The following is a 15240-nucleotide window of genomic DNA, read 5'->3' as shown; positions in this document are numbered from 1 at the left end:
TTGTAATGTTGGGAAGTTGGCTGTTAACAGCGCGTAGCGTTGCGCAGTTGGAGGTGAGCCGCCAGCAGTAATGGATGTGGGGAGAGAAACGCCGGGGTTTTGAGTGCGGATGATCTGGACGTGTGTCCATCAGAGACAGTAAATTTGTAAGACTAGATGTCATGAACTGCTATATATTATGACTTTTGAACACTATTAAGGTAAATACATTGTTCTCTATCAAAATCTTTCATTTGCTAACTATACGTATCAGTAGTTATAGCCTTCAGTAGTGTGAATCTTTTATTTAACTGGCAGTAGTGGCGCTCGTTGTATTGCAGTAGTTCGAGTAACGAAGCTTTTTGTGAGGTAAGAGATTTGTGAAAGGTATAGTTTAATGCTAGTCAGGGCCATTCTTTTGTAGGGATTACTGAAAGTCAGACTGCGTTGCGCTAAAAATATTGTGTGTCAGTTTAAGCACAGTCATTTATAATTTTTCTAAGGGGACGTTACATATGTCGACCCTCAGCCGAGGATACCTCACTGGAAACTTCTGATTTTTTCTTGTAGTTTGTGTAATTAGTGTAGCTATTGTTTATTGCTAGCGCGTAATTGTAGAGAGAATTTCCCTTGCAGTTGTAGTTATTAATTGTTGTACAGTAAAACAGTTGTGGCATGCATGTAGATTTGCACCAAGTATTTCGCAGCTGCGCTTGCAATTAACTAGATATTATTTTCAGTGCTGTGTTAATGTGTTTTCTTATTTTGCCCATCAAATTGTGCTTTTCTTTGTTATCGTGTGAAATATTGTGACAATAACGGCGTGTGAAAAGCGTAACACTAGGCTCCAAAGTAAACTGAGAAATAATAGTGACGACGAGCGTAGCTTATCAGCACCACTGTGTAATGGACTAACAGACATTCAAAGAAGAAATTTGGTAATTGTGCACAGGGAAATGGAGCAGGCGGGCAAATAATGGTGTAGAAAGTGAAACAATTAGTGAACAGGGAAGCATTATCGATCGATTGGTCGGCAACAGCTCGCCTCAGGAATCCGAAATGACAGGACACAGTCTCGCAAGTACTGTAGATTCAGGTTTTGGGCACCTCACCGTTTTCTCAAATAAGTCAAGACACATTTTCTGTTTGCCAAAATGTGAATGTTGCCGGTGCACTGCCGAAAAGCACTGAGGAACATGTTTCAGACACCAGTGCATTGTTGTTACAATTAATACAACAAATGGGACAAAAGCTTCAAAAGTTAGACACAATGGAACAAAATCTTCAAAAGTTAGACACGACGGAACAAAATCAGAGACAAACACAGCAGCAGCTTCAAAAGTTAGACACCAGACTTGAACAAACACGTGAAGATTTAACTACTGAGTTACATAACATCGAATCGAAATGTCAAAAAATCTGTAACGACGTAAAAACACAAATTTGTGAGCATTTTCTACCTATTTTTTCGCGGCATGAAAATGCATTACAGAATCACGAAGGAGCCATAAAAGAGCTGCAAACTATTGTTCATGAAAATCACGAGACCTTGCGGGCTGAAATTGACGCAGTTGCATTTACCGATTCGGTTACGCTACTTGCAAAAACTCAGCAAAACATAAATGACACAGTAGATACTCTGAAAATTGGTTCAGAAAGACACATGGAGGAAATTAGTTTATTATCAGAGAAAGTAGTCGAACTTTCGGATCAGCTAAATAATTTGTCTACGAAGGTAGATGATAATCTGAATGACACAAGACTGGTAGTATTTAATAATACAGAAGAGTACGAACAAATTAGGAAATTCAAACAAAATCAGAATCAAATTAATGCGCAACACCAAAGCGAAATCCGGGAAGTACAAGATCAGTTGACACAGGTAATACAAGAATTAGATATTTCAGAGGACACTCGCGCTCCAATACGGGAAGAGGGACATAGAAATACGGAACAGCCACAAAATAATAACACAGGGCACTTCGGAAATTATGAAAGAAATTGGCAAGGTACACCGAATTTTGAGATGGAACCGTCGAAACGACGTAACAATGACCGACATGCGCCTCGCCGACATGATGATTTTGACTATAAGCTGTTTATTACTACACGTAAATTCAAAACATTCAAGAATTCCGGCAACGACATTCATCCACAAGCGTGGCTTCATCAATTCTCTCATTGTTTTCCTCCCAACTGGTCATTAGAGCACAGATTAGAATTTATGTGTGGCTATTTAGAGAATGAACCAGCTGTAAGAATGCGATCGGTCATTCGCGATTGTCACAGTGAAGAAGAATTTTATCATGCCTTCCTCTCAGCATATTGGTCTCAAGCTACACAAGACCGAGTAAAACATAGCATCATAATGATGAAACATTTCGAACAATCTGAATTTTCCAGTCTTGTGAAATATTTTGAAGACATGTTGCACAAGAATCAGTACCTGTCAAACACATACATAAAATTGCCTGAACATTTACGACATATTATTTTGGCAGGACACTGACAAACGCAGGACGCAAAAACAGAAACACAGCAATTACAGGTCACATCCGTCAAATTCCGCGATGAAAGAAATAATAACTGAACAACAAGGCTATTCTTACAATGGGAATCGTGACCAAAACAGACACCTCCCGTATGAGAACCGTTGGCAGAATAATAGTTACAGAGAACGATCGCATTTCCGTAGTAATGAATATGACGGAGATAACCATAGAAGCAGACAATATGGGAACCAAAACAATTATTATCAAGGGAGACAGAATAACTTCAGACACAACGGTCCACCGCGCAGTTACGATTCTGGGAGAAATTCTCCACCACATGACCGACAAACTATGTAAACTACCGACAAAACGACAGACCTGAATTTCATCAGAACTGGCGGGATTCAAGCAGGGTAGGGCCCTCTTGACAAGGTGAATTTGTGGAAGTTAGGTCTCCTAATCATAATAACGACGCGCGCCAACAAAGAGACAGACAATGACTCGCACCACAGACAGCCACGTGCGCTGGCTGGCTCAGAGAAAAATAACATAGACTCTAACCTAGAGAAAAATTTTATCATTCCTTACCGACGTATACAACATGATATTTGCTTTGAAGTTGAAACTGCGTACTAGGAAGGGTAAAGGATTGCACCACATTTCACATGTAAAACCGTTTATTGAGAGATAATCAGTTTTTTTTTTTTTTTTTTTTACTTAGTCTTTGCTATGAAATTTTTCACTTCACGTTACTAGTACTCTTTGTCACACTAAGAAACCGTTAACACGCAACTATGTTTTAAAATAAACTATCCAGTCTAGAACCTAGGGAACGTATTTAGACAGTAATTACGAATGCATTGTTTAGTGAACAGACGACACAGTGTTATTGTGTGTGTATGTTCTTGCTTGTTAGTTGCACGATTACGTAAGGACTATAAGGCTTACATACTTAGAACATATACCAGTACTGCTAATGAGATTTTACTGCAACATTTTGATTTGCTTGAAAATACATTCTGGATTTAAAGTACTTTCTGAGAGATACCAGATGACACAGTGGTTAGTTTATTTGACTGCTACACGATTATATCACGACGCTAATAATGCGTGACACAATTTGCATTGTTGCTTTTGTACTGTATCTGCTTTATATCTGCAGTTTTTCTGACTTCTTCTGGAAAGTAAAACATGTTTTAGTACTAACTTTTGTGGTATAGCTGCAATGAGACAGCCTTTTTCGTAGCACAACAATACGTTACTGTATAGTACTTTCTTGCTCACGGTAATGTACGTAATAGCTACGATATCTATACGAATAGCATTTCGCTTTTGTTTATTACGAGGTAAGCACATTGACTTCCACAGAACTTTGCTTATGGACGACGATAATTGCGACACTTGGCACATTTTTTACCAGCGCTAAGGTACACGTATTTCAGTGATTAAATTTGTACTTAAAACATTTATTTTCAAAGATTTTTGAATTACAATGATACAAATATTTGCCGTGATACATTTCATTCCATTGCTGTAATCTGTAACACCTGAGGGTATAATTACATTAATCTTCAGGAGGGGGGGGGGTACACGTTTACTTTGTGTACCATGTGTTTGGCAAGCACAAGGAGCCCTAGCTAATACGGTATTTGCTTATGCAACTTAACACATCGGTACCATATTTCTCTAACACAGAATTACACAGTTATCTGACTATTTAACAGAGAAACAAACATTTCTTTTTTTTACTACGTCAGTGATAGATGTTTACGAAATTACACAGTTGGATAACTCACACTTATGAAATTGTATTTTGTCTGTACTTTGTGAACTCTTCATATTTTTTCAGAACTATTGTGATACTATGACAGCTTTAAATGATGTATTTGGTATGGGATCATGAATTTTAAAGTACGTTTGGGGTAGATGACACTATTTAAATGAGCAGAGAATTCTTTTAAGTTTTGAAATTATTGCAGAAAGCTACGACGTTTTTGAGATTTGACTGAGGTGTTATGATGTTATTATTGCTGCGGCAATGTGTGTTATGCTGTTGAGGTATGTTTATGACCAATGAGATGAAGCTATATGAATAATCTGATTATGCTATGTATTTATTATGATGAAATATTAAAGACATGTTAATGAATATGTATATGTGTACTAAGGTAAGGAATAAGGAGTAGTGGTTAGGGACTCTGATTTATGAAAAGGATGTTGGAAACCAAGAATCGTACTTTAAGAGTTATGAAATGTGTGTACATACATAAATGTTAGTTACCACAATGCTGACAAAACTTTTTGGACATGGTTATATATGAGATTTTGTTTCTACACACTTTTAATGTAAATTTCTAACCTTTGAATTCTTCTATTTTATATCAGACTGTCACTGTAGTGCAAACTGCTGTCGTAAATATTTCGGTAAGAAAGCTAGGTGACTTTGATGTAATGCGTTGTGGGCGCAGTCGCCTGGAGAAGAAGCTATTAGTGTGTGCCTTTCAGAGGCACAGGTGGAGAAAAAAGGAGGCCATTATCCTCGCTATTGACATTTCTTTGTAGAAAGCATCGCAAATACGACATGCTCAAACTTGAAAACATATGATTACACTGTGGAGCTCTTAATTTATCATATTTACTGAAATGCCTAATGAAATGATGAGAAACATTTTACATCTAATTTTACATCTATTGTCTTTCTAGTTGAGAGATTTTTTTACTGCCTTTGGAGGCACCATTTGCTTAGTGAATGTCGTTTCATATCTTGCTTTATATATATATATATATATATATATATATATATATATATATATATATATATATATATATGCTCATTTCGTTTAATATCTTGTTTCTAGCTGCACTGCAGCATTGGTTAAAATAAAACTTTATAGATATATTGCTGCTTGGTTTGCCAATTTGCATTTTTTTTTGTCATTGGCCTTTGTGCTAATTGTTTTGTTCTGCTGCATTGCCTCATCCCTTAGTATATATATCTGAGCTCAGTAGATTTAAGTTAGCTTAAGAGGGGGTAGACTATATAAGAAACCAACTATGGAGAATAGGGAAAGAATGCATTAAGAAGTTATATGAAAAAGATTTGGGCCAAAATGAGTATTGTACACTGAGAAATAATTATTTTGAAAGAAATATGAATAGAATAAAGAAAGCGGGTATAGATAAGACTTTTTGGGAATAATGGTGAATGAAGGGAGATTGCCAAGAAGTAAAGAAAGTTTTGTTTGCAAAATACTGCAGTAAAACAAACCCTGTCCTTTCCTTTTGTATTAGTTCGCTATATGTTTCTGTACCCTTGTGTATTTGTGTTCTTCCTATGTTTATATGTTTAGCTGATAAGATTTATGTTCTAGAATTTTTCTAATACTCAGCTACATTAACTATGATGAGGAATGCTGTTATCCTCAAGTATAATTTGCATTAATAAAATGTTATTTACTTTGTATACATTATTTATTCTGTTTTGTTTTAGTGATCACATGTGAAGTTGATGTTTCGAAAATTATTCTGACCTTTTATATATTTACTTATGTCATCATTCCTGTAACACTGATGTATATGTTTATTTCTATTCTTTTGTAAAGCCTGTATTACTACAAATGTTATCTGTACTGATATATTCTTTAATGATGTATTTTGTACCTTTGTAATTGTATTCTTATGTTGTAAATTTATAATTGTACAGACACCAGTTCTTCAAATGAAGTATGATTTCACTGCACACGTTTCTGTTGTTCATAATATAGGCACAGTATGTGAGAACTTGGGACTGTTAGTGCTTGCGCATGTGTTAATAATTCAGCAAGGGCCTGATTAACAGCATTGGTGGTTCTAAGGAAAATTCCAAAAACTTTGTGAGTGCACAAGTGGTGGCTTTGGACTCGCTATATTTTCCGCAAGTCTCTTTGATGGTGATTGTGCACCTGAACAGTCGCAACAGATGGCTGCTGGCCGTCTCTAAAAGGACTACAGTGGGTCTGCATCCTTGATGGCCCACCGATACCATTATTTCTACAAGGACTACAGTGGGTCTGCACCTCTGGTGGCCCACCAATACCGTAATCTCTACCAGGACTACAGTGGGTCTGCTCTGTGACGACCTACATACCGATATTCTTCAAAACTTCGACTGACTCTGCTGTGGGTTTGCTCTGTTGTGGCCCATTACCTGTCTCCAAGTCAAGAGTCAGCACTGTCTTTCCTTTGGAAGGACAACACTACTTCTTCAAGACTGCATGGAAATCTACTACTTCCGTGTGCATTTTTTTTTACTGCTCAGACTTTTAGAAAAAAAACTGCAATTTTACTGTGATGAATGATCAGGACTGTCTTTATGGACTGTGAGAAAATCTACGCTTTTGACCAACAATGTATCAATAAGTGTGTCCGTTTGATTTCTCTGTTTTTGTAATTATGACAAATTTCTACAAATCTGTATTGGCCACTGCCCAAAACAATTTGTAAAATTTTTTGTGGGGAGCATGGAGGCTATGTAAGTAGGCTGTATAGGTTTTTTTTATTGGTAACGCCACGTAGCGCTCTGTATGAAAATCACTGGCTGTGCTGTGTGCAGTCTGTGGCTGGTTTGCATTGTTGTTGGCTATTGTAGTGTTGGGAAGTTGGCTTTTAACATCGCGTAGCGTTGCACAGTTGGAGGTGAGCCGCCAGCAGTGGTGGAAGTGGGGGAGAGAAATGGCGGAGTTTTGAGTGCGAATGACCTGACCTGTGTGTCCATCAGAGACAGTAAATTTGTAAGACTAGGTGTCATGAATTGCTATATATTATGACTTTTGAACACTATTAAGGTAAATACATTGTTTGTTCTCTATCAAAATCTTTCATTTGCTAACTATACCTACCAGTAGTTAGTGCCTTCAGTAATCTTTTATTTAGCTGGCAGTAGTGGCGCTCGCTGTATTGCAGTAGTTCGAGTAACGAAGATTTTTGTGAGGTAAGTGATTTGTGAAAGGTATAGTTTAATGTTAGTCAGGGCCATTCTTTTGTAGGGATAATTGAAAGTCAGATTGCGTTGCGCTAAAAATATTGTGTGTCAGTTTAAGTACAGTCATTTATAATTTTTCTAAGGGGACGTTTCAATATGTTTGCTCGACTCCTATGACTTCCCGGTCGTTGTTTGTCGTAAGAGGAGTTCGGGCCGCTACTTCGGGCTGCCAGTCAGTTGGAACGCGTCTGCAGTGCAGTCCGGACCTGCCAGTTGGGGGTTGTAATGAGTGCAGTCGGGGTGGAGCCGTGAGGTCTGCGTCGACATGGCTTGCCTGACCATTGCCGCTAAGCGTCACCTCAGCTGAGCCGCCACGGTCTTGGGGGATCGCAGGTTGGTCGTCCTATCGGACGACGCGTTTGGTTCGCTGATCGTTCACGAGTCGGCTGTGCGTGTGTGTGTGTGTGTGTGTCTGTGTGTGTGTGTGCGTGTGTGTGTGTGTGTGTGTGTGTGTGTGTGTGTGCATCGACTCCCGATTTGTCTTCATGTTGTCGCCATTCTGAGAGGAGTCGGTCGGTTACTGCGTACCAGGGAAGTTATCTCCAAGCGGTGCAGTCGCCTTGCTCCGCTGGCGGTCCCTGCGCAGTGTCGGAGCGTGTGTGCCGCTGTCTGATCACTACGAGCTTCTTGGTTCACCTACCCAGGACGTCAAAGTTGAGTGGTGCTTTAAGAACCCAAGCTACGTCCATTCATGTTGTGTGGTTCGTTTCGGTGGTTCGCTGTTAGGGTGGTTCTATTGTGAGCAACACCGAGTGTTTGTATTGCTGAAATTTAGCCACCATGCAGTGGAATTAACTATATTTGTTGACTACAATTCAAGTGGACCAGCGAAATTTTCTGCCTTGTGGCCGTTAGTGTTCCAGTTACCTGCCCTGGCCAGTAACGTAATATCAGGCAGTTTCCTTTCCTCACCTGTCGTCACTGTCCAACACGGTATGTAATTTTGACAGCTTAATACATATACATATTTGATTGAGGTTTATCACACTTGTAACATTTTGTGATTGAATTGTCATGTACCGATTGGTCGCAAGCAAGTCGTTTGTCAGTCGGTCCGTGGCTGTCCCTTGGTTAGGTTCTGACGGATGTGTAGTTGGGTTCACCACCTGTCTCACCAAAGCGAACGAGGGCAGACCGACCCCCTGGAAGCTTCTGAGTGCTGTTGTCTTTACTGTCTTTCTCACTGGTGTTTAATTGTCTGTTTACATTCTATCATAGCCAATGATAAAAGAAATTCTTGGTTTTACTGTGTTTTATGTAAGTAAGTTTAAATTCTGGAAAGTGGATACTTGCTGAAAGGTTACTGCCATTGTGTTGTCTTTTCTTTTTGACGGTTTCAGCTACTTAAAACTGAAGCCTTATGGTTATATTTTCTTCCTAAATTTTGGAAACTTAATTGTGGGCCTTCAGCATCGGAACCTTATTCTTAAAATTACCTGTCAAGCTTAAACATTGTGGACTTTTGCCTTTGAAAGGTTATGGTAATTTATTTTAAAATCTTGAAAATTTTATTGTGGGCCTTCAGCCGTTTGTATTGGATCTCGTTTATGTTTGTCTATCCACCCTTGCCTTGAGGCTTTCAGTCTAGCTGTGATATTTATATATTTTAATTATTTTATTTGTAATTGTAACTGTGTGTTACCAGTCACTTGAAATATATCTTGTTGATTTTTAAGATTTCTTGTTTGGAGGCCCTCAGCCTCGTAGTTTGAAACTCGTAGTTGTAAAGGTTGGGCTATGTGCTGCTCTGGTTGTAAATGTGGTATTAAATTACAATAAATTACAAGTTTAAGGTGAAACTGACTGCAGCCTTATTTGTCCCTTTCCACAATCCTAATCACCTGTTCTGCCCAGCGAGATTTGCGGGCGTTTCATGCCTCATACATGATGACGTTTTAATATTCACTTATACCACTGAGTGTACCAGAAAAATTATATCATTTAACGAATCTTATTTCAAGTGATATGACCTTATAAACAATGAGATGCATGAAAACAACTACATCATGCAAGACGTTTAAATTAATTACTTCGTTGCTACCAACTGTATTCACAACACTTTTTGCTGACAGTATCTACATCTGCCGCTGAATGCACAAATATGTCATTGTACGACTTATAATTTAGACGATATGAAGCCAAATATTGATATGTGTGAAGAAATGTTGCCCATAACGTTTCAATTTACTACTTATTTGCTACTTTTTTCGCAAAAAATTTCACAGGAAAGTTCACCTATCCTGCTCAATGTACCTAAAAACGTGTAACACTGTATGGCTCAACAGTTCAAGACATAGGTCATAAACATTGAGATGCATGAAAATTTGCCGCATCATGTACTATGTTTTAGTTCATTACTTATTTACTACTAACACTGTTCACAACACATTTCGCAGAGAGTAGGCACAAACAACGTTGGATGTATCTGCAAAACTATATTACTCTACAGCCCATGGTTCAGTAGCTCGATGTTATAAACAATTAATTGCGTGGAAATGAAGCTACAGAGCGAAATTCGCTAGACATACAGATGAAGTGCGTTTAAATTACGTGTGAAATATATTCAATACGTGTGAAATACAATTCACATGTGCGTATGCCGTCTAAGCAATGGGTAAAAGACTCATACTAAACCTCTGGAACGACTTCAATCAAATTTGGCACACATATTAGTTACAACCTGGAAAGAAATACTGTAGTGGCAAGAACCATCAGCCCTCTATCCAGTGAGTTTGATGACATGTAAAGACAAGGGAGGACGAGGAGATGAACCGACAGCGAGGGTGCATGAGACTGGTAAGGCTAAAAAGAACAAAGTAAGGGGAGTAGGTAAAACTACTCAATTTGTTCTTATTCATGGAGCTACTTTATTTTGTGGTGCGAAGTTAAATTTTTCTTTAATGAAAGTTTCTTCGTCTTCCAGTTTGGGTAACGGATGGATAACAGTTGCTTTCGTTGCTTGTAACAATGCAGGGAGAGCCGGTTTGGAATCCTTTGAAACTCGTGAAATCTTGGCTTACCGTACTATACCTGTTTCTGAGATTATTATTGCTAGTGAGGGTTCGTACCTTATTCCGCACGGGAGTTTGTCTTTGTCTTGTCGTAGACGTTGTAAGATAAATTCGGATTGTAGTATTCACTTATGGGTGATGGCTAGTGGTCCTTCTTCTTTGGAAGATTGTCGCATTGTTGGTGATTGTATCATCTATAATCATTGAAAACAGTTCTCAACAAACGGCCCTTTTAAGGGCCACAAATTCTACACATTGATCTTGCCAAAAGCCGAGAAGCGATACTTCTTAGTGTTGTAGCTCTCTGGGGCACTCTGGGATGCACTCTGTGGCACTCTGGGATGCTCAATAGATGTCGAGCACAGTCTCTGATTGGTTGTTTTGTTTTTGGCGCGCGTTCCAAATTGAGTTGTAGCAATGTACACAGAGAGGAAAGAGGAGTAGATGGACAGAAACAGTAGAAGGAAGAGGCAGACAGAGGGACTGTGGAGAGAGACGAACAGTGATGAGGAAAGCAAAATTGATTGTTGTGATACATTAGTGCACACAGAGAAGACTTCATTCGGTAGTGACCAGCAGGGGCTGCTTGATCTCACTGCGTTTCGGGTGGAGACTTCCGAGATTTCAGTCACAAGTATGAAACAGTAATCTTAGTGTCCAAATAAGACGCAGTGGTGCAGCTGATTCTCGTTGAATCCGTGCAAGTGGAACAATGCATGCAACTGCAAACTGGCGTATAACGAAATCATATCGAGCAGCTAATGCACTGTCAAGGTAAGTGAGCAACTGGGACTGTTTGCCACCAGCGTGCTGAAAACAGTGTGACGTATAATTCTACTCAATTATCCACTCCTTCCGTAAAAAAATTTCCTTTGCAAGTACTAGATCTATATATAATATAGGAAGACCGTTTGTCCGTCGCAACAAATTTCGAGGAAGGCCTTCTGTCCATCATAAAAAATTTTGTGTAGTAATGGTCTGATGTGACATAGACACTTTCGGCTGTTACGTAATACTGCTTCAAATTATCGTCCTCTTTCCATAGTGATATTTTTACTTAATTTGCTTTATCGGCTAGCTATCTTCATGTGTCTTCAGTTTGTCGTATTCAGTTTCTCTTTTAGAAACTTCTGCAGAATTAATGACAGTTATTAAAAATCTGAACCAAATATCCTCATTGACATAGCGTGGTATGTATGTGTGTGGGAACGGGGGGGGCAGGGGAGATTGGGTTGGGGGGGGGGGTGAAGCTTCCATCTACATCTACTAACCCCGCATAGCCTGATAAAGAACACTGCTCAGCCCACTTTTCGGCACGTTCTTTAAGAAGAAGTAGGAAAGAAAGGTAGGAGATCGACATCCCCTGGACAGCACGTTCATTACAGACGGCCATAAGTTCGGATAACGTTGGAGATTGGAAGGAAGTCGACCGTGCCCCTTTGAAAGGAACCATCCCGACAGCTTTCATCAGCGATTTAGGAAAATCATTGAAAATCTAAATCTGGATGGCGAGCCTAGTATGGTAACTACTCTGCTGCGTTGCTCGGATCCCTTTAAAATGTATTCTCAGCAACTGAAGTGTTACAGCCGATATAAAAGGTCGAAATATCTTGATACTAGTAATTTGTACCATCAGAAATACTATAGTTTAATTATTACTAGCTAACTATTAATGTAAAAGTCATTACTAATTTACGAAAAGCCTTGAGCTTGAAAAATCCAAGTCCGGGTTTCAAAATCATCATTGAAATGAGACCGTTTTAGCTATACATTAACCATATTCTGTTTCATTTTTAATTCGAAGTTACTACAATTTTCGTCTTTCTATGTTTTTACTTCTTCAGTTACATTTTCATCCACAGAATTATACTGAAAAATGGCCTTGAGTGTCATAAATTATACAAAAGGTAATCTGATTTATAATACACTTCGTACTTCTGACGAAGACCTGAGTTGACGGCACCGAGCGAGACAGTGCAGTGACTGACGGACTGGACCCCGCCTCCGGCCAGTCAGATTCAGGTTTTAGGAGATTTCATTAAATTCCTCCTTCGAAAGGGCACTGCCGAATTCGATCGGAATCTTTGACACATTCGCAGCTTGTGCTCCATCTATAATGACTGCGATATCAACGGGACGTTAAACCTCTATTTTTCTTTTCCTTCTTTTGCTGACTTCTCAAGAATGATGTGGCGGCACAAGGCTCCGTAATTTAAAAAAAAATAACAAAAACCCACAGTTGAAAATGAACAGTTTTGGGCAGCAGTGCAGAGTTTTCAGTGAGTTCGTCCAGTTGGTTTGTGACGGGAGCAATAGTTTCAGATGATTATAACACAAAGTATGGTGCAAATACTGAGGTACCAAGTATGCTTTTATTCCGTGCTGGATGTTAACAGACGAACGTTGCACAGGACTGATTTGTTTTCCAGTTATTTAAAATCACCTCATATGTAGTATGTGACGGTCTTGCAACCCTGGACGAAATGAAATATAAGTACAAATGGGAACTGTGGATCCGAAAATTTCCAGATCGGATTGGCCTTTTACATCAACACAGGGAAACATACGTAGATCTCAAGAGTGTTGATAAATTTAGTCGCTGTGCATTTCTCATGAGGATGCATTACGTAATAGCAGATGGTTCCGGCCTGTTCTATTGCATATAAGGTCGCTGCTAGTTTCGCGTAGGAGCAGATCACGTAGTAGCTGGATGGTTTCGGTCTGTCCTACTGCAAAGGGAGGTCGTTTAATTTCTATTCCATTGGTAGACGCTATCCGAATTCGGGAAAATAAGGAGGTCTCTAATTGCAGCGTCTGGTTGACTATGTGGAATACTTTCAAGAGTCCTTTTTGACATCACATCCGACAAAAGTTGTGCAGCTATCTTAAGTCAGAAATTGAACTATAGAAAGAAAAAACCAACAGTAAAATGGGTGAAAATAGCTTCGCTAATTCTGCGGGGGATGGATCTGCTTTTGGTACGAAACCATGTGACAGTCTGAGATCCTGGTTATAATGACCGACAAGTTTTGTCCGCTTTACGATGTAGCTCATACTACAGTGAAAGAAGCAGGTGATCACTGGTACGTTCTAGAGAATCCCACGTCTGCTGAACAAAGAGGAATTGCTTAATCAGCCATCTTATGAAGTTCATTTCTCAAACAAAAGAACGCAGTGTTGGATGTGATCAAGGAGAAACAGAATGACGAAGTAAATAATGAAACATCTGGTTGCCGAAGGTGTTCAAGTATAGTTTCATGATTAAGGGAAGCAATTCCATTGCTGAATGAAGAGTTTATTTTCACAATTCATGTGCTTAGTTGATTTTTGTTAAGGAAATATACCGATCTACGAGTGCACCGTGAAACAGTTATTTTGTATTGGCGATTGTGCACACCCCTAATGTTGGTGGCGATTACATGCCTCACTGAGACAGGTTGTGCAGATCTTCAATTTTCATTTCTTTTCTTTTGTGTGTGATATCTGTGAAAAAAATATCATGTTTGAGCTGTCAGCCTGATTGTACAATAGGTCTCAATTTTATCTGACCTTATACCCTCGCGATTGTCTTCTTCAGGATGTGTAAGTAGGCTGTTTAGGTTTTTATGTTGGTAACGTCACGTAGCGCTCCATATGAAACTCACTTGTTGTGCTGTGTGCAGTCTGTGGTTGGTTGGCATTGATGGAATATTCGCTATTGTAGTGTTGGGCAGTTGAATGTGAACAGCACGTAGCGTTGTGCAGTTGGAGGTGAGCCGCAAGAAGTGGTGGATGTGGGGAGAGAGATGCCAGAGTTTTGAGAGCGGACAATCTGGACGTGTGTCCGCCAGAAAGAAGGAAATTTGTAAGACTGATTGTAATGAACTGATATATATATATGTTTAACAGTCATCATATATATATATATATATATGATGACTGTTAAACACTATTAAGGTAAATACATTGTTTGTTCTGTATGAAAATCTTTCATTTCCTAACCGTGCCTATCAGTAGTTAGTGCCTTCAGTAATTAGAATCTTTTATTTAGCTGGCGGTATTGGCGCTCGCAGTATTGCAGTAGTTCGAGTAACGAAGATTTTTGTGAGGTGAGTGATTCATGAAAAGTATGGGTTATTGTTAGTCAGGGCCATCCTTTTGTAGTGATTATTGAAAGTCAGATTGCGTTGCGCAAAAAATATTGTTTGTCACTTTATTGATGATCAGAATAAGTAAAGAGAGAAATGTCTGAGTACGTTCAGTTTTACTCTGGTCTCTCTATATCAAATAACGTAAGAGGTTCACCAGCACAGTTGTTTAAAATTTTTCAAAGGGGACGTTTCAGATGTTTCAGTGTCCACTATTGCTAGAACACTGTTCTAACAGTAGTGGACACCGAAACATCGTGAAGATCACCGCAGACGGGTCGAATCGTCGATTATTTCAGATGGAAATACGACCCAGCCTAACAATCCAGAAGATTTTAATTTTTGTAACAACAGCCACGGAAGCCTGCAGACTTACATAATATTGTAAAATCTTGCGGTATTTTCGAAAATCCCCATTTCTTGTCATTTTCGCTCTCAAAGGGATGACGTCTCTGTCACTATCACAATTTATATCAGTTTCGGAAACCAACTGCATATGGTGTTATCATCCAGTCACAGCGACCGTTGTTCCTCATACAAAGTCACAGGCAATTATAGTTACATTGACACATATCTGTAGCAGAATGATAACTAACTGAACGATGGCTCTA

This window comes from Schistocerca piceifrons, chromosome 6, assembly GCF_021461385.2.
Source record: "Schistocerca piceifrons isolate TAMUIC-IGC-003096 chromosome 6, iqSchPice1.1, whole genome shotgun sequence".
Classification (NCBI taxonomy): Eukaryota; Metazoa; Arthropoda; class Insecta; order Orthoptera; family Acrididae; genus Schistocerca; species Schistocerca piceifrons.
The sequence above is the reverse complement of the archived record's forward strand: the minus strand, read 5'-3'. Positions refer to the sequence as shown.